Genomic DNA, 20,905 nt, shown 5'->3' with positions numbered 1-20,905 from the left:
TCTCTATCTGATATATTCTCAAAGTAACATAATTTCCCTTCTATTTTCCATTTCTATGACTAGGTTAGGCTAAATAACATACAACTCCAAAATCTCAGTGGCTTAAAACAGTTTATTTCTTTCTCATGCTGTATGTTCATCTATTGAGCTGCAGCTGGTGTATATATATTCTTTAATCTAGAACTCAGGTTGATATTTCAGCTATCATCTGGAATAAAGCCATTGACATGACAAAGGAAAGGAAAATTCTGGAGTATCTGAATCTGGCAATTAAATGTTGGGCATGGAAGTAATACATTTCATTTTAGCTCAGACTCATTGTGCAGAGATACTCCATGGTTCCACTAAACTCAGGGTCTAGGAATCTCATTCTTATCATATGTGTGGCAATGTCAGTAATGGTTGCCATGATAATGTTATAAGATATCTATGGTAGTGTCATTAACAGCTTAAGAAAATAATGTCCATTAATTCCAGTGATGTGTTTTCACTTAAGGGATCAAATAGTATAAATAAGAAGCTAGAAATAATTCCAGGAGATAAAAACATAAACAAGAAGAAATGAGCTTATTTTATTTCCTTAGGCAGGAGCTTTGCAGGTTTGCAGTGCAGTCCTGGAAGAAATTCAAAATTAGGGATATAAGAGTAAGGAAATTCAAAATCCCAGTAAATTCAAATCAACCACATTTCAGCTTTCCCCATGACCTCACATAATGTGGTAGGTTTTCCTGAATAAAAATGAAGGATGATAGAGGGAAAATAAACTGATATGTTAAATGAGAAATATTTGACTATCTCATTTTCTAAGAAAAATCTTTAAGGAACAAATATTGAGCCTATGTAAGTCATACAAAATTGATCTAACTTTCCCCGGCAAGAGTACATAGTAGTGAGATTATGAATAACCAATCAAACAAGGATTTAGATCTACAACAAAGCCAAAAGCCTGCTGCTTTCCTCTTTGCCAAGAGAGTCATCTCCTTGAGAAAAGCCTGACTTCTACTTCATGCTCAGAATCACTAAATAATTCCCAGCAAAGAACAAGAAACAAGCAGTAACTCTTAGCTCATTGTGGGAGTGCTTTTCTGCTTTTCTGGAATTAAAATTTATCTCATTCTTGTTGCTCCAAAAGACTTTTGATGTCTGTTAAAAAAATGACTTTTGTAATTATCCATCTTTTTCTAGTGTTTTTGAGTGTGCTGCCACAACAAATCACATCCAACCAGGAATGGAAATCTTTCAGTAAGTTTTTGAAAGTGATTACCTCCCTTGCTATAAAAAATCAAAGTTCCTGTTCATAAGACTTTGTCCTCTTTGGCAGGAACATATTAGCTGTTCTGACATATTTACTTAACACACAGTACAAAAAGTGTACCCTTCGACTGATGGGGTAATCCATTGAACATTAACAGAAAAAAAACTCAGATTCGTGACTCTGAATCAAATAATTTAGAGCTTTGTTTATGAATTCCAATTATTGTGCAACAAGAAAACTAAACTGGAGGTTTGGTACCCTTTTGAAATACATATTCAGTCTTGCTGGTATGAGGAAATTGTAACTATACAGGTTCCCACCATCTGGCTTTTTGAATGTTCTTGATATTTTAAGCATGTTAAAGTTTTGATCAGAAAAAATGAGGGATTTTTAACTGACCAGGACAATCTCTCTGTATAAGAGATCACAAACAAATCAGAGTATTTTACGGGTTTTATTCTGAGAATGCTAATGGTGTTAAAGATCCAGTTTCAAATCAGTACATACACTATTTTAGTGCCTTATTTGTGTCCGCCATTGCTGTAATCTTATTCTCTTTGTGTGATGTTTCACTCCCCTATTTCTTAATATAGTAGTTTTATTAAAATGTTTTAGGGGCGCCTGGGTGGCTCAGTGGGTTAAAGCCTCTGCCTTCAGCATAGGTCATGATCCCAAGGTCCTGGGATCAAGCCCCACATCGGGCTCTCTGCTCCGCAGGGAGCCTGGTTCCTCCTCTCTCTGACTGCCTCTCTGCCTACTTGTAATCTCTGTCTGTCAAATAAATGAATAAAATCTTTTAAAAAATGTAATTTATATGTCATACAATTATTCCTTTTAAAGTATAAAATTCTGTTCTTTGTAGATCCATAAACTTTTGCAGCCACCACTACAATTTCATCTTAGGACATTTTCTTCTTTTTTTTCTTAAAGATTTTTATTTATTTATCTGACAGAGAGAGAGAGAGAGAGAGGGAAATAGAGCGAATGTAAAAGCACAAGCAGGGAGAACAGCAGGCAGAGGGAGAGGGTGAGGGAGACTCCCCAGTGAGCAGAGTGCCAGACATGGGCTCAAACTCAGGACCATGCGATTGTGACCTGAGCTGAAGCCAAATGCCTAACCAACTGAGTGACCCAGGTGCCCCAAATTTTATAAAATTTTCATTATTCTTTCTAAAAAATGCCATATCCTTTAGCAGTTATTCTTTATTTCCCCTTCTTCTCAGCTTCTGACAACCATTAATCTACTTTCTGTCCCTATTTGCCTGTTTCCAGAATAATCTTACTCCATTTCATATAAATAAATCATACACTCTCTGTCCTTCTGTGTGTGTGTGTGTTCCCTTCTTTGGCTTAGCATAATGTTTTCAAGGTTCATCCATGTTGTAGTATATATCAGTTCTTCATCATCTTTTATTGCTAAATGAGATTTCTTTTCATGAATATACTTCATTTTTTTTACCCATTCATCAGTTGATGGTCATTTGGATTGTTTTCATTTTGGTTACTATGAATAATTTTGCTATGACCATTCATGTATAGGAAGGAGAAAATTAGAGTCCTCATGCTTCTAAATCAGCAGGCAAAAAGGAAAATAACTGTGTTGTCTGGATGATTGATCCTGACTACCAAAGGGAAATTGGATTACTACTTCACAGTGGAGGAAAGGAAGAGTATGCCTGGAATACATAATTTGATATCTTTATGTAAGGATGGAAGTAAGTTGTGAAAAAAAATGGTATCCATAATTTGCTTTAGAATTTTTCATCATAGACAATGATGTATATGTTTGAATGTTCATTAGCTTTAATTCACATGCCTGAGGAAACTAACATTTGATCCAACTAAATTATGATTATATACCTCACAAGAGTTAATGAAGGCTCTTCACACACACACACACACACACACACACACACTCACACACACACACTGTGAGGCTGGATTGGTGTGGGGGTGGTTTAGTTGGTTAAATGTCTAACTTCTGACTTTGGCTCAGATCATGATCTCAGGGTCCTGGGATTGAGCTCTGCACTCAGCAGGATGTCTGCTTGAGAGTCTCTTCCTCTCCCTCTATCCCTCTCCCAACTCACACTCACTCTCTTTCTCTAAAACAAATAAATCTTTAAAAAGAAAAGCTACCCTGGAGTTACTTTGCATAAGGAAGATTATAATTATTTCATTTGGTCAGATTAAGAGTGCTATTTGTGGGTAATGGAAAACGTCATTCAGCATTTCTGCCCCTGCATATACAGATAAATAAATCGTGTCTAGGTAATCCAGAGACATAACACACTTTGGGAGGGACTCTCAGGCAGAGCTTTGATTCTGTTACGTGTCTAAGGAGTTAACAGAAGAGTCTGGTGCCAAGGTTCCTGCTAGAAAGCTAGCTGAAGGCTGGCTTTAGCAGCATTTAGTGAGCAAGTAAAGTGATCAAAGAATCCTTCTCAATATGCATTAGAGTGATTAGGTGGACAAAAAGATAAGATTTTATTGATTTTACTACTCACCTACTTGCTATCAACATATGAAAATGTAGCAGAATTCTGTCTGTGATGCTTTTGTTGTAACATATTAACTGATCATGAGATAATGGGGGAAAGAAACGATGACCTTCATCTGCCTCTATTCACTGGCAGAACAGATAATCAAACATCACAGTTGTGAACCACAAAAGTGTTTAGGTTCAGTTTTTAACAGGTGGGAGAACATTTTTCCCGCTGGCTCATCTATAGTTTCTTCAATTTTTTTGTTCTAGATATAAGATCAGGAAATCTTGTTTGAATGTATGGTTACTTTATGTCCCAGACTGTGGCTATGGGAACAGGTATATGTATATTTATAAATACATGTATATATTTATATTTGTGAATATATGTGTGAATATACATAAATACATGTAACACAAATGTATTTGCCTAAACAGATAAGCATATTCACATATGTGTGGGTATGTATGTATGAAGAAAGAGAGAAAGAAAGGAAATTTCCCTTAGATCATTTTATTATTCATATTTATATGCCCAGTGATTGGGACACTGCTTAGAATATGGTAAAGGTTTATAAAATGTGTGTTTAAGGAAAGACTATTTAAGATATAGCTGATTTTATTCAAGTCATTACTTGAATTCAGTACTGTTTTTCTTGCTTAAAAATACACTTTAGCTTGATATGAGTTGAAAGAGTTATTTTTACAGAAATGTAAATTTTTTTACATTTTTTACACTAAAAATGTAAATTTTTTTTCTCCGTTACCACATGGTGTCATTTTAAGGAAACATTTACTTTTTATATTTACCAAGTAATTTTAACTTATAGGTCAACAGTGGGAATTTCTCTTATTATTGAAAACCCATTTGTCCTGGTCAGTGAGACCTACAACTACCATCTACAAGCAAAGTGGAACTGTTTATGTACAATGTGAAAATATCTTTCCTCACAATAAAATGTAATTCAAGGGCAATACTGGACCATTTTAAAATTTAAATGTAAGGTATTAATATTCTAAATCTTCAGGGTTATAAAAACAAAAACAAAAACAAACCCAACTTCATACAGAGGGTAGTGATTATTTTGTTGTTGTTAAGATGCCAATAGTAATGCCCAAGGACAAACTTTCTAAGAAGAGTGATTTTGGTTTTAAAATATACTTTAAAGAGAAAGGCAAAAATGTAAGAAATCCAAGACATGCAGGCTTCTAAGTCAGCAGATGAGGCAAGCATAAAATAATAATGGGATATTTTCTATTTTTATAGCTTTGTGCAATGTAAAACAAGACAAGCAATAACAATAAAATTTCCCAAAATTTGGGAAGAAGAATTATAATTTAAATTCCCACTGAACTAATTTATAGTATGGGAATGTAGAGATAAGAAGGGGTAAAAGATGGGGCGCCTGGGTGGCTCAGTGGAAAGCCTCTGCTTTTGGCTCAAGTCATGATCTCGGGGTCCTGGGATCAAGCCCCACATCAAGCCCCTCACTGAGCTCTCTGCTTGGCAAAGTGCCAGCTTCCCCCACCCCCCTCTTCCTGCCTCTCTGCCTACTTGTCATGTCTCTCTCTCTTTCAAATAAATAAATAAGTACTCTTTAAAAAAATAAAAAATAAGGGGTAAAAGAAATTGCTGAAATAAGAGAGAAACAGTGATTTCTAATGCAATTTTGAATACAACAACAAAAACAAAATAATGAGAAATATAAGTCTGGGAACCTGGTCCTTCAGAGAAAATCTTTCATATTTTACCATTTGGGAGAGAAGAGCAGATGAAACCAAGATATATTTATTTTCTAGGTTTGTGTTCATCACATGATAAGGCTTAGAACTAACAACACAACCTACACTGGATCCAAACAGAAAGCCTGAGAAAAAGCAAATTAGTTGGAAAGAAAACAGAGTATATGAAAGCAGAAGTAAACAAGAGAGAAATAGTCCCACATTATGGATATTAAGCACACTGCTCAGATTAAGCACTCATGGTTTTATAAATACTCCAAAAAAATTAGTACAGAAGTCAGGATTTATGTGTAAATATAGAGATTTATTTTTTCCCAATCATTTGTAAGCATTCAATCATCAAAAACGAATATTTTTTTTTTCATTTAAAACTGTTTAACTGCAGAAGCTTGGATCCTTACCTAATACCTTTCTAAAGTTTTTATTCAGTCTGATAAATACTTACATTTTATATGTGATGTAAGAATCCTAATTACATGCAAATTTCTTTCAGCTAAAATTTTGTTCTAATATACATCCCATTCTAGAAATATAAAATATAGAAACATAGTATCACTCATTATGTAGAAAAAAACAATTCTCCAGCCTCTGTACAAAAGTCTGCTGTCTCTCAGTCCTGATGTGCTGCCAGGAAACATGAAGACGGGGTGGAAAGTTGAGCACACAGTCTCTCAATGACATTCCCATAAGAAAACCAAAAAGAACAGTTAAATGGAATATTGAGGAGCTCAGCCAACAGCTCCCCACAAAAGCTTAAGGAATCAGCAAAACGTATATCAACCTTAACTGCCTGTAGTCTGCTGAGTAACTCTTTATTTGTGATCACACTGTCACATTCCTGAAAAATCTCTTGCTCATTTGTCTCAGTTTTGCTTCTCTGTCCCACCATGAAAGTTTGGGCAGTTCAAAAGAAGCTATGTAGAGAATGGTATCAAGCTCTTCTATGAGATTTCCTTTAGTTATTGAAGTTGAAGATCTCCACATTAAAGGGAATCTTGGTATGATGAAATAGATGATTTGGTGAAGGCACCAAGATGGTTATCTCAAGTCCATGAAGTTGGAGCTGATCCAGAATAACTTTTAGATAAATCCAGTGACTAGAATCTGAGGACCACACAAGTACTTCCCCAGTCTTTCCAGAGCTGAAGAAACACAGATGCCGCATGGAAAGAACATAGAAACCTTTCATAGTCATCATAATGAGCTCTTGCTCTAACTAAACCTGGGCTGAAACCAAGTTCACAATCCCAGAAATCTCTTTCTTGATGCTCTAATCAATTTATAGCAGGTTGAGCTGAACTTAAAAGTACATATTTTGTTTATGGATTAAGATCGAATGCAGGTGATTTGTTAAAAATATCAGTAACTCAACAAAATGAGTTAGTTTTTCTTTTAGAAGATATGAAAATAAAAAGGCTTAAACACAAATTGAGAATAATTTCTAAATGATCTTAAGAAAATCCATCACTGGGGTGCCTGGATGCCTCAGTGGGTTAAAGTCTGCCTTCAGCTCTGGTCCTGATTCCGGGGTCCTGGAATCAAACCCCATGTCAGGCTCTCTGCTCAGAGGGGAGCCTGCTTCCTCCTCTCTGCTTGTCTCTGCCTACTTGTGATCTCTGTCTCTCAAATAAGTAAATAAAATCTTAAAAAAAAAGAAAAGAAAAGAAAAGAAAATCCATCACCATGTGATGCATATTCAATTAAGACTGGATTTTTTTTTTTGATAAATTTTTCTTTTATTTTATTCAATGGTCATTTGAACAGAATAGTCTTTCTAGTATTTCTTTCACTGACAACACTGCTAGGAAATGCAGGAGAAGAAATCACCTTTGCCAAATTCAGATTATGTGCATTAGGGCAGGGAGAAGATGTAAATCCAAATAGTCTTATGCTAAATTCAGTGCCCTTTCTGCTAAGTCATGTCTATCTTTAAGAGACAAAGAATAGACTTTTTCTTTTGCTTTTACTACAGATATGAATTCAAGTTTTGATTCTAGATCAGATTCATGTTATAGTGAAAAGAGATAGAATGGAAAAGGCAAGTCTTGTAAAAGATAACTTGATAATCTTATTCTTCCTTCCAGCACATCTAAATCTAATTTCATTGCTTTCTTGTACAGGACCTTTTATAATGTAAAATTCCTTTTTTTTTTTTTTTTTTTTGCTTGGATTCCCACACCTAGAAACCACTACCTCATGTAGAAATGGATCCAAAGATATTTAGGACAATGACTTCATCTATAATTCTTTGCTTAAAAAGTTGATTTTTTTCCCAAGTAATTAGTCTACAGGAAATATATCATAATAACATAATCATTTTTAATTTTGCAAGAATTTGACTGATAAAAATAGGATTGAGCAAATATTCAGTTGATCACCATATCTATAAATTCTACTCCCAAGTTGTATATCAATCTATTCTTTGTCAGTCTTTACTATGACTTTAATCCTAGCCATTTTCATACCCAAGTTGGATTTCCTGCAATAGCCTTCTAATATCTCTACCTGCATTTTCACACTACTGTAACCAAGTTTCTACAAATAAAAGTTCCTGATTTTCAGAAAGTCTATTTTGGAGGATGTCAGTATTTAGTAAGATACTTCAATAACTTTCTCTTTTATATATGTTAAAATCTATATTCTCTGAAATGGCCCCCAAAATATCCTGACTAGTATTTTAATCTTGTCACTCTACCTTCTTCCTTCAACGATATCAACTTTCTTTGACGTTTTTTTAAATCCAAATCTTCACTTAAATTCTAGTTAATTAGCATACTGTGCGGTATTGATTGCAGGAGTGGAATTCAGTGATTCATTACTAACATATAACACCCGGTGCTCATCCTAACAAGTGCCCTCCATACTAGTACCCTTCACCCATCTAGCTCATCCCCCAACTGTCTCCCTCCACCAACCCTTAGTTTGTATAGTTAAAGAGTTTCTTAGGGTTTATTTCCCTTTCTCCATTTCTCCCCCTCCCATATGTTTTTCTGTTTTCTTAAATTCCACATATGAGTGAAATCATATGGTATTTTTCTTTCTCTGACTTATTTCACTTAGCATAATACACTCTAGCTCCATCCAATCCATTGCAAATGGCACAATTTTATTCTTTTTTGTGACTGTGTAAGACATACACACACACACACACACACACACACACACACATACCACTTCTTTATCCATTCATCAGATAGACATTTGGGCTCTTTCCATACTTTCACTCTTGTTGCTAATGCTGCTATAACCACAGGATGCTGCATGTACCCCTTCAAATATGTATTTTTTGTATCCTTTGGGTAAATACGTAGCAGCACAATTACTGAATTATAAGCTATTTCTATTTTCTAACTCTTTAAGGATACTCCATTCTGTTTTCCAGAGTGGCTGCACCAGTTTGCATTCCCTCCAACAATGCAGAGTTTTCCCCTTTCTTTGCATCCTCACCAACACCTGTTGTTTCTTGTATTGCTCATATTAGCCATCCTGATAGTGGGACGTCTGCTTGTTCTATCCAGATCTTTATAAGCTGATTGCAGTGAATCCTTGATAATCTTGTGACATTCTATTTGTAACTGGAAGGCAAATACAAAGAAAGAAATTAGTAAAATTTTATTAAAGTTAGTCTTGGGTACACATTCTAAAAACTAAACAATCTTAGGTTCATAGATATTCTTGTTTTATGAACTCTGGTCTTTGCATAGAATTTTGCTATTTCTGTATTTTGTTCTCTCATTTACCTATTCTCTGGACAGAATGACAAGATGGAAGAACACACCCCTCAATAAAAGAACAAGAGGCAGTACTGACTGCCAGGGACTTAATCAATATGGATATAAGCAAGATGTCAGAACTAAAATTCAAAATAACAATTTTAAAGATACTAGCTGAGGTTAAGAAAAACAGAAGATATTTTTGTGGAAATAAAGAAACTATAATCAGTTCAAAATAAAAAAAGATTATTAATGAGATGCAATAAAAAATGGAGGCTCTAACTGCTGGGATGGATGAGGCAGAAGAGAAAATTAGTGACAAAGAGTCCAAATGTTGGAGAATAAATAAGTGGAGAAAATGGGAGATTAACAACTACTGAATCATGAGGGGAGAATTTGAGAGATAAATGATATCATAAAGCAAAACAATATCCGAATAATTGGGATCCCAGGAGAAGAGGAAGGAGGGGTCATAAGATATATTGCAGCAAATTATACTGGAGAACTTCCCTAATCTGGGGAAGGAAACATACATCAAAATCTAGGAGACACAGAGAACACCCCTTGAGATCAATAAAAACAGGTCAACAACCTGATATATAATACTGAAACTTACAAATCACAAAGAGAAAGAGAAAACCCTGAAAGCAGCACAGGACAAGAAGTCCATAACCTACAAGGTAGAAAAATAAGGCTGGCAGCAGACCTGTCTGCAGAGACCTGTGGAAAAGTACTGGTATGATAAATTCAGGGTGCTAAAAATATGCAGCCAAGAATACTTTATTCAGCAAGGCTGTCATTCAAAACAGAAGGAGGAAAAGAGCTTTCAGGACAAACAGAAATGCAAAGAATGTGATCACTAAACCAGCCCTGCAAAAAATATTAAAGGAAATACTTCAAGCAAAGAGAGAGCCCAAAAGGAACAGAGACTAGAAAGGAAAAGAGACCATATACAGAAACAGTAACTTTACAGGTAATACAGTGGCACAAAATTCATATCATTTAATAGTTCATATCATTAATAGTTGCTCTATTAAATGGGCTAAATGTTCCAGTCAAAAGACACAAGGTAGAAGACTGGATAAACAGGCAAGACCCACCCATATGTTGTTTACCAGAAACTCATTGTAGACCTCCATATTGAATTTGAGGGGCTGGAGAACTGTTTATCATGCTAGGGTAGCAATCCTTAAAGAAGACAAATTAAATTTTAAACCAAAGAGTTTAATAAGAGATGAAGGACACTATAGCATATTAAGAGTCTATCCAACAAGAAGATCTAGCAACTGTAAATATGTATGCCCCTAACATGAGAGCAGCCAAATAGATAAATGAATTGATAACAAAATTAAAGAAATGCATTGATAATAATGCAATAATAGTAGGATACTTTAACACCCAACTCACAGCAATGCACAGATCATCTAAGCAGAAGATCAACAAGGAAACAAGTGCTTTGAATGGCACACCGAATCAGAACTTCTCAGATATATTCCAAGCACTCTGCCCTAAAGGAACAGAATACATATTCTTCTCAAGCACATATGGAGTTTTCTCCAGAATAGGTCACATTCTGGGTCACAAATCAGGTCTCAACAGGTACGAAAAGACTGAGATTATTCTCCGCATATTTTCAGATCACTGTGCTTTAAAACTTGAATTTAATCACAATAGGAAATCTGGAAGGAACACAAATACCTGGTGGTTAAAGAGCATCCTACTAAAGAATGAATGGTTCAACCAGGAAATAGACATAAAACAAAAGAACAGTAGAACAGATCACTGAAAGTAGGAGTTGTTTTTTAAGAGAACTAGTAATATCAATAAACCCCTAGCCAGACTTATCAAAATAAAATTAACCCAAATTAATAAAATCATGAATAAAAGAGGAGAGATTACAACCAACACCAAGGAAATACAGACAATTATAAGAACATACTATGAGTAACTATATGCCAACAAACTAGACAATCTAGAAGAAATAGATGCATTTCTAGAAATATATAAACTACCAAAACAGAAAGAGAGAAGAAAAAGAAAGTAAGGAGTCGATCCCATTTACAAGTGCATCCGAAAACACAAGATACCCAGGAATAAATCTAACCAAAAGGGGAAAGGGTCTGTACTCTGAAAACTATAGAACACTCTGAAAGAAATTGAGGAAGGCACAAAGACGTGGAAAAACATTCCATGCTCATGCATTGGAAGGACCAATATTGATAAAATGTCTATGCTTCCTAGACCACTCTACACATTTAATGCAATCCTTATCAAAATACCATCAATTTTATTCATAGAGGTGGAAAAAACGATCCTAAAATTTGTATGGAACCAGAAAAGACCGTGAATAGCCAAAGGAATGTTGAAAGGGAAAACCAAAGGTGGAGGCCTCACATTTCTGAACTTCATGCTTTATTACAAAGGTATAATAATGAAGACCATAGAGTACTGACACAAAAACAGACACATAGAACCAATGGAATAGAATAGAGAATCCAGAAATGGACCCTCAACTCTGTGTTCCACTAGTCTTTGATATAGCAGGAAAGAATATCCACTGGAAAAAGGACAGTCTCTTCAACAAATGATGTGAAAATTGGACATTGATATTCAGAAGACTGAAACTGGACCACTTTCCTACACAAAATAAATTCAAAATGGATGAAGGGCCTACTTGTGTCAGTAATCCGTCAATCTCAAAGAGAAGAACACAAGCAGCAACCTCTGTGGCTTCAGCTGCAAAACTTTCTTGATATACATGTCTCTAAAGGCAAGGGAAACAAAGGCAAAGATGAACTATGGGGATTTCATCAAGATAAAAATCTTTTGCACAACAAGGGAAAGAATCAATAAAACCAAAAGACAACTGACAGAATGGGAGAAGATATATGCAAATGTCTTATCAGATATAGGTCTAGTACCCCAAATCTATAAGGAATTTATCAAACTCAACACCCAAAAAACAAAAAATCCAGTCAAGAAATGGGCAGAAGACATGAACAGATATTTCTCAAAGAAGACATACAAAGGGCCAACAGACAACGTGAAAAAAAAAAAAAAAAAAGTGCTCAATCTCTTTTGGCATCAGGGAAATAGAAATCAAAGCCAGAATAGGATACCACCTCAGGCCAGTCAGAATGGTTAAAATTAACAAGTCAGGAAACAACAGATCTTGGTGAGGATGCAGAGAAAGGTGAACCCTCTTAAACTGTTGGTGGAATGCACCCTGATGCAGCAACTCTGGAAAACAGCATGGAGTTTCCTCAAGAAATGAAAAATAGAGCTACACTAATACCCAGCAATTGCACTAGTAGGTTTTTACCCCAAGGATACAAACATAGAGATCTGTGTACCCCAAAGTTTATGGCAGCAATGTCCACAATAAACAAACTGTGGAAAAACCCAGAGGTACATCAACAGACAAATAAAGATGAAGTGGGGTGTGTGTGTGTGTGTGTGTGTGTGTGTGTAATGGAATATTACTCAGCCATCAAAAAATGAAATGTTGCCATTTGCCATGACATGGATGGAACTAGACGGTATTAGGCAAAGTGAAATAAATCAATCAGAGAAAGACAATTGTCATATGATCTCACTCTTAAGTGGAATTTAAGAAACAAGACAAAGGAGCATAGAGGAAGGGAGAGGAAAATAAAACAAGATCAAATCAGAGGAGACACACCATAAGAGATTCTTAACCCCAGGAAAGAAACTGGGGGTTCCTGGAGGGGAGAGGGGTGAGGGGGATGGGTTACTGGGTCACAGGCCTTAAAGATGGTACAAGATGTAATAAACAGTGGGTGTTATATACAACTGAAAATCACTGAACTCTACCTCTGCAACTAATAATACATTACATTTTATTTTTTTTAAAAAGAAATTAAACTAAAGATTAAACCAGAGCTCCAAACTAAATAATTTACCTCTTATTTTTATTTTTCTTTCTAACTGAACAGTGGAGAATAGATTCACTCCATAATATCCAATAATGTCAGTTGTCAATGGTTTCTAGTTTCCTACTCAGGTATTTGCTCATGCCCAACTGCCTGTTACAATTTCAGGATCACTCCTCTCGTAAGATCACCATAAATATCAGCCCAACTTATCCTTCTGAGTTATAGCTCATCACTTCAGTTGATGGGCCACTATTTTATTAGTTAGAACTTCCTGAGTAATTCCAATTCACGATAGCCCTCCTTTTAGAATGTGAGGTACACAAGTACATGAGCAATTACCACATACTTTGCTGCTGCCTTTTGCTGATGTGTTTTGAAGGGAACACATTTTGGGTACGACTTTTAAGATTTTTATGCAGAAGAATGACTAATTGCAAATAACCCAGTCAATCAATTCTATTTATCAAAAATTTGTGTTTTGTACCTGAGAGAAAGAGCCTGAGACAAGAACTGTTTCCATTTAAGGACTCTAATCACAGTTGACAGTGATACAGCAGCCAGGGAGAGAAGCCTCATTTTAGAGTCATCCCTTTTTAATGCTTGAAATTTTGTCTAAGGGTGACAGTCCAATGCCTATAATTTGATAATAAAGTTTTGCCCAAGTACACTTTGTTTGGAGTTGACAGAAATTACACTAAAATTCTATCTCTTAGCTCCTAAGTTAATAGGATTTTGCCCTTTAGGTGCCTACTTCCTTGTGACTTAAATCCTTAATTATGAACCCCTGTGTAATTATTTTCTATTAATCATTATCTTGTTTCACTTAATTCCTCCCCACCCCCAACCAGGTGAGTGAGTTTACATGACTTTAGGCTTCATTTAAGAAGGTAGTACTTACAGCAATTAGGAAAATTCTATATTTGAAGCAATGGTTCACAATAACTAGTAGAGCAAGGATGAAAGGAAAGAATGAAAGTGAATTTAAGTATTAAAAAAGCTGTGATTTTGTAACTCTCATTCAAAATGTTAAACATAATGAAATATGACATGAAACAGTGAAATGAAGTTGACCTACATTCCTTTTCCTGTAGTTATATTATTCAGATATAGTTGGGTTATAATCATGATAGATAATTCTATAAAACATATAATTAACTTTTTATTAAAATTTAGCTACCCATATATATTATTACCAAATGAACTTATTATTTTAAGCTACCCAGTGAGCCAAGTAAGATAGTTTTTTAATTTTAAAGACTTGGAGATTGCCTGAAGCATGGCCAGTGTATAGTTTTGCTTAATAGGTAATGCTCTTCCCCTCTTCTTCTTTGATAATGCCTCTGTCCTCTCGTTATCAACTTGAGTCCTTCCAGATGTCTTTACTCATAATCCTATTTTATCAAAGTGTGGCAGTGACCTATATATATTTCTCTCTGTAATTTACCTCTGGAGGTAGACTTGACATCACGATTCTTGCATTTTCTTTTTAACCTCAATCTATATAGAGCCTAGCATGTAGCATGCATCTGCAATGTGTATTGATTATTAAATTAATTAGTTATAGCAGATCACTGCATTTTAATTCAAATCATGTCTAAATCTAAAGATTTTCAAAGAGTGCTCTGTTGGCATTAGTTCTGTGAAACAATTAGATATTCAGTGAATTAGATAATATTTTCTGTCTAATATGAACCTTTGTTTGTTCATATCTGTGCATACTACTCAAAAATAGTTGAAGTGGAAGCCTGTCTGAGTTGAATGATTCAGATCATACTTGAGTTTAGAAAAATTGCAGAGAATAATCATTTTTTTTTTAAATTTATTTTTTATTTTCAGCATAACAGTATTCATTATTTTTCACCACACCCAGTGCTCCATGCAATTCGTGCCCTTTATAATACCCACCACCTAGTACCCCAACCTCCCACCCCCCACCCCTTCAAAACCCTCAGATTGTTTTTCAGAGTCCATAGTCTCTCATGGTTCACCTCGCATATTTTCCTGAGAGAATAATCATTTTTAGCAGGAACAGCAAGGAAATGAAAACAGGTAGAATAAATGTATTTCAGTGAAGTAAAGAAAAAACTACTCTCTTTTACTGCTAAGAAACAAAGGTTTTTAGTTTTCTAAATACTTTTCAGGTTTTTCTTTGTGGCACTCCCTCCAAGTGTAAAGCATTCTAGGAAACTTTTCAATTGCCAACCATGGTAAGACTTTCCAAATAGGACTTTCTGAATTCTTATCTAAAATTTATGAGAGTGACAAAAATTGTGAGCATTCTGTTCCAATACAAATGGTACAAGATTGGGTATAATCATCCCCAATTATCAGCAATTTCTGGAAGAGATTGAGGTAAATTAAATCTCTTTGTTAATCTTGTTAATGTTGACATATTTCAGTTTATTACTTGTGTCAATAAATAAGTTATCTTAGTGTTTGAATCAATATTATACTATTTCTTTTTACCAAGAATATCCCAATTTCCTTTAATATGAAAACTCCTGGTACTGGACTTATATATCATATCCAAATATGAAAAACCATCCATCTTTCAGAGGATTGATAAATTTTGTGTGTTCTGTTTTGCTTTGGGTGTGAATTTAACAAGTATGAAGGTATCTTATGGGAAATATTTGATGACTGTAAAGAGTGACTATGGCACGAGATTTCTTGTCTTCATTCCCACTTAGTTTTTGATAACTAGTTTATTGTTATTACTTGTAGAGTTAAAATGGAAGGCACATGTTTTATAGTGTATTCCCTTTATTGACCTAGACTCACTGAATTCTTTCTAAATTTCTTCTGATAACAAGTTTAAAATGAAAAGCAGAGTCTTTTATCTAGTGCCTCACCTTAAACTGTTCCCAAAGGTGAATGCCATAATCCTAGATCCAGAAGTCAAAGAAAACATAAAACATTGTATTTTTCACTCTTTCTGGAAAGGTCATTCTGTCTGTTAGTCCTGTCATGTAAACAGGCACATAGCAAGGTAGAGGTGAAAATTTCCCACAATCTTTCTCATTCATGCTTCCTACAGGTGAAATGAGCCTACTGATCACTCTTAAAGTGATCACAAAAGGCACTGCAAGCAGTTCAGCCACCAGCTCTCCACAGGGCATCAGAGGACCCATAAACATTGCACTGTAGTTGGTTTCCTAAGGTGTGATCGTAGATTATACAATTGTACTACTGGGTATTTACCCCAAAGGTACAAATGTAGTGATCTAAAGTGGCACGTGCACCCAAATGTTTACAGCAGCAATGTCCACAATAGCCAAACTATGGAAAAACCTAGATGTTCATCAACAGATGGATGGATGGATAATGAAGATGTGGTATGCTCAGCTATCAAAAAATGAAACTTTGCCATTTGCAATGATGTGGATGGAACTAGACGATATTATGCTTGGTGAAATAAGTCAAACAGAGAAAGACAATTATCATGTGATCTCACTAATATGTGGAATTCAAGAAACAAGGCAGAGTATCATAGGGGAAGAGAGGGTAAAAATGAAACAAGGTGAAGTCAGAGGGGGAAACAAACCATAAGAGACTCTTAATCATAGGAAACAAACTGAGAGTTTCTGGAGGGGATGGGGTAATGGATAATGGATATTCGGGAGTGTATATGTTGTAATGAGCACTGTGTATTGTATAAGACTGATGAATCACAGACATGTACCCATGAAATAAGTAATACATTATATGTTAATTAATTGAATTTAAGTTTAAAAAATTTAAAAAATAAAATGTCCCTGTTGAGACACTTTAGGTGACTTTTGTTATCCATATGGAAACTGAGTGACTGAATCTGATTTAAAAATGGGCAGAAGATCTGAATAAACATTTCTCCAAAGAAGATGGCCAACATGTATATGAAAAGATTCTCAGCATAATTAATCATCAGGAAAATGCAAATCAAAACCACAATGAACATCACCTCACACTTGTTAGAATGGCCATTATTTAAAAAAGAAGAAGAAAAGAAGAAGAAGAAGAAGAAGAAGAAGAAGAAGAAGAAGAAGAAGAAGAAGAAGAAGAAGAAGAAGAAGAAGAGAAGAAGGAGGAGGAGGAGGAGGAGGAGGAGGAGAAGAAGAAGAAGAAGAAGAAGAAGAAGAAGAAGAAGAAGAAGAAGAAGAAGAAGAACAGAAGAGGAAGAAGAAGAAGGAAAAGAAGAAGGAGGAGAAGAAGAAGAAGAAGCGGCAGCATTGGCAAAGATGTGGAGATATTGAAATCCTTGAGCACTGTTGTAATGTAAATGTATGTAATATAATACATAGGAAAAGGAAAATGGTGCACCCACTATTGAAAATAGTATGGACCTTCTTCAAAAAATTAAAAATTAATTTTTAAATATAATACAGCAACTCCTTTTCTAGATGTTTATCCAAAAGTATCGAAATGACTATCTCAAAGAGATATCTGTATTTCCATGTTCATTGTAGGATTATTCACAATAAACCAGATGTGGAAGAAACCTAAATGTCTATTGATAGATGAATGGATAAAGAAAAAGCGGTATATGAGTATTATTCAGCATTAAAAAAGACAGAAATCCTGTCATATACTACAATATGGAAAAAAATTAAGGACATTATGCTAAGTGAAATAAGTCAGACATAGACGGGAAAATACTGCATGATTCCACTTACAATGAGACATCTGAAGTAATCAAACTCATTGAAATAAAAGGCAGAGTGTAGATGCCAGAGGCTGGAAGCATAGGTCGATGGATTTGCTGTTCAAGAAGTATAATATTTTGCTTATGCACGATGAACAAATTCTAGAGGTCTGTTGTACAACATTGTACTTCTAGTTAATAACACTGTACTGTATACTTAATATTTTGTTAAGAAGGTAGATCTCAGGTGTTGTTTTTAAATTACCACAGAAAGAAAAGAAAAGAAAAGAAAATCCAAGGGTAGCTTCCATGCTATAGCAGATAGCAATGTTAAATATACTTTTGACAGACTCCAAAAAGAGTATCCTAAGATTTTGAAACAAAACTATGACCTATTTTCTTGGTATCTCTCGTCCACAGAATAAACAGCCCCTGGCTTGTTATTGAGCCCTGGCTGAGACTGAATACCTAACCATAGGCACCAAATAACCATGCTACTTGTGATGGTCTATGCTGTGGTAACAAAAATATGACAGAACATTAGCAGCAACATTCTACAAGTAAACAGAGATAATATAGTGAGAATAGGTCAGAGCAATTCCAGAAATACACATAAATTGTCTCTGCAGGTGGCTTAGACTTCCATGTAACCTACCAGTATTTTTAAATAAACCTGGCAATCCCCACTTTCAGACTCACAAGAGGATTCCAAAATGAAAATAGGGAAAACATTTTCATACATCCCAATTTATGTGTGAGTACACACATTCTCACAGCAGAAGAAAGTAGCCATTGTTACAGCTCTCCTCAGGGTGGTCTCTGAAGTTAGTGGTGGAACATAATCTTTACAATCGGTAGAATATCAATATGTTTCCATTTTTATGGAGAAAAAGGATGGTCTGCTTTAGATCTATGAATCTAGATCTATAGATTCATAGCAAAGACTAATGGATTGACTTGTTTGTCAAGGATTTGGAAATAATTAGAAGGAAGTTTAAATGTAAGAAGGTTTGAGGTAGAAGTATGTGAATAAACCTTTTGGAGGTTGCATAGATTATGAATATATTCATATTCTTTGGAAATTCCCTCCAGAATCCATGTGCTACAGACAAACTGTCTCAATAATAAGGCGACTTGGGGTGCTTGGGAGGCTCAGTCAGTTAAGCATCTGCCTTTGGCTTGGGTCATGGTGTCAGGGCCCTGTTGTAGAGCCCTGTTTCAGGCTTCCTGCTCAGTGGGGAGTCTGCTTCTCCCTCTCCTTTTCTCTCTACCATCCTTGCACACTCTCTCTCAAATAAATAAACACAATCTCTTTTTTGAAAAAAAAATAAGGAGATTTGGATAAGCAGTCCTGCAAATGTTGGTCTTTTTCCAGACCCTTCAGAATTTGATCTTAAAGCTCATGCACAAAGGAGTAGTGGAGACTGGTGTGGAAACTACATATGAATACATGGCACGGACTTCACCTCACCAGAGCTCATTTGGTTACTCCATCTTAATTTGTTAATAACAGGGATCACCCCCACTTCCTTCCCAATATAGTAAACTCCCAAGGGTTCTAGCTAGCCAAAAAAGTAGAAAAATTGTTTTGGTCACCTTCCATCCTAGGTGATGCACCATTTTTTTCTTCATAGAAGTAGTTAGAATTTCCAAATAACAGATTTCCCCCTCACCTTCTCTGCAGTATTTCTGCCAGATCACAAACTGTGCACATGAAACCTTAGTAAAAATGTTGGTGTTGATATTAACATTGTGCATGACCAGGGAACATATTTACAATGAAGGAAATGCAACAGTCTAATATTCATAGAATTTGCTGATTTTTACCAAATTCCCCCTTAGCTAATGAGAGCTTTCCGGGGTTTTAGCTGGAAGACAAAATCCTATATATTTTAGGTCTTGTCTTAGAGGATGCAGTGTATGCTTCAGATCATTAACCTAATATATAGGCCTTTTGTATTTTACTTTGAATACATGGGTTCAGATCTCAAGGGGTTGAAAGTGGGAAAGAGTCCCTTAACAAGTACGCCTCATGGTTTCCCTTAGACAAGTTTGTTTTTCATTATTACAACCTGGAGACAGGTGGTTTAGAAGTTGCATTTCCAAGGGAGGAATGATTCCCCTCAGGGATAGATCCCTGATTTACTTAGATTACTAACTGTGAATTATTTTGAGCTTGATTATTTTAAATTCCTCTGCTTCAGAATTCAGTCAAAGAAGGATTTACTCTCTTGTCTGTGATCACAGGTTCAAAATACCAAAGATAAATTTGGCTGCTGACATTTATTTGGAGTGCTTGAAGTTTTGGATCATTCTGTCAGGTAAGGAATCCTAACCAGAGGAGATGCTACCAGAAGATAAGGGGAACAAGGAATGCTTATGAACGAAATAAGTAAAAGTATTAAGTGCAGCCTCCTGAAGAGCTCCAAGACCTGAGAATGTAAGAGCTGTGTAACAGTCCTCTGGTTTATGAGACTTGGTTTCTGCTTATTAAGGATGAGAGTTTCTTCATCTGAACAGTTTTGCAAATGACTGCTAACGAAAGTCCATTCTCACTGTGTATATACATATGTGTATATTATTTTTATTTATTTATTTGTTTATTATCCAAATATACGCTGTAGTTAGACTGACTAATGCAGTTGGTATCACCCAGGAATTTCTGCCAGCTGCCTTCTGGTGTTATTCAGGCAAAGGAAGAAAACTGTAGATAATCAGCAGGAGGGGAGAAAGCAGGTGAGCAGGGACTATATCGGTGCAGAAATAAATCTCTGTGTTGTGGGTAGCCAGTCTCAGAAAACATATGGGTGCATGGACTTGGGTGGTGCTCAACACCATGAATGGCTAAGCCACCTCTCACTGTATCTTAAGCCATTTGCTGTGTTCCAGTAGAAAATATACCAGGGGGGCACACTGGTGGCTCAGTGGGTTAAAGCCTCTGCCTTCCGCTCTGGTCATGAGCCCAGGGTCCTGGGATCGAGGCCCGCATCAGGCTTTCTGCTCCACAGGGAGCCTGCTTCCTCCTCTCTCTCTCTCTGTCTGCCTCTCTGCCTACTTGTGATCTCTGTCAGTCAAATAAATAAATAAAATCTTAAAAAAAAAAGAAAATATACTAGGATAAAGCAAAGATAAACAACTCTTCTAAGGACATAATCAAATCGTAAAAGTCAAAACACATCAACATGAATCACC

At 35.6% G+C, this 20,905-nt stretch overlaps 1 pseudogene across 1 annotated transcript; it reads right to left on the bottom strand.

Moving 5' to 3' along the window:
- Positions 1-6,035: 6,035 nt before the first annotated feature.
- Positions 6,036-6,681, bottom strand: LOC309863874 (UDP-glucuronosyltransferase 2C1 pseudogene; annotated as a pseudogene). Its single transcript has one exon. The product of its transcript is annotated as a UDP-glucuronosyltransferase 2C1 pseudogene (transcript).
- Positions 6,682-20,905: the final 14,224 nt, after the last annotated feature.

The sequence above is a fragment of the Mustela nivalis genome (assembly GCF_964662115.1).
Source record: "Mustela nivalis genome assembly, chromosome: 4".
NCBI lineage: Eukaryota > Metazoa > Chordata > Mammalia > Carnivora > Mustelidae > Mustela > Mustela nivalis.
The sequence above is the reverse complement of the archived record's forward strand: the minus strand, read 5'-3'. Positions and strand labels throughout refer to the sequence as shown.